Source organism: Lactuca sativa, chromosome 9, assembly GCF_002870075.4.
Source record: "Lactuca sativa cultivar Salinas chromosome 9, Lsat_Salinas_v11, whole genome shotgun sequence".
Taxonomy (NCBI): Eukaryota; Viridiplantae; Streptophyta; class Magnoliopsida; order Asterales; family Asteraceae; genus Lactuca; species Lactuca sativa.
This window is the reverse complement of record NC_056631.2, coordinates 32,125,401-32,126,179: the sequence shown is the minus strand read 5'-3', so window position 1 is coordinate 32,126,179 and position 779 is coordinate 32,125,401.

Below are 779 nucleotides of genomic sequence, written 5' to 3'. Positions count from 1 at the left end.
AACAATTGTCACTTTTATACTCAGGGTCTACGTCCAATAATGTAACCACTCATAAGTCTAGACCAAGATGGAAAGAACAAATCAATCCACCAAGGTATCATTTTCATTAGGATATCGCGAAGGGAGGTGCCACCACGATAGATTCCTCTAGTGCCTCTTATTAGGTATCATGGCACTGATAGTTTTCTTTTCATTACTTTCTGATTCTTGTCATTACTTTTAGTTTTTTTTTCATTATTTTCCATTTCTCGTCATTACTTTCCAAGTTTTACACATTTCATATGTTAGTATCAAAATACTCATTTCAAAAGTAAAGCATCTGTATTTCAAACACCTTTTCAGAACATTCGATCTTCGAAAATGTTCTTTACTTTCAAAAACATTATTTCCTTCATGGCATTCTTTCAAATTATCTTTTCCAAAAACATTTGACACTTTCATTTAAAAACATTTCATATATCAAACATTAGTGGTTTATTATCATAAAACCATTTTGCCATGTACCCCAAAGTAGAAAAATGCCAACACGTACTCACCTCAATCATACATAGGTTAGCTAGTGCTCTTCTAGTTCCTTTCTCGTACAGCAATCCTCCTTAAACACTACCTACACCATATATGAAAATAAGTCATTAAAATGACCAAAATACCACTAAAAGGTTCAAATACTAAATTTTATTGCTTCACACTATTCCTCCTGAAAAAATATGAAAGTAGGCGAAAACCGCGTGTAAAACCATGTTCGTATGTAAAAGTTATGAAGAAAACAAGTATCTTCA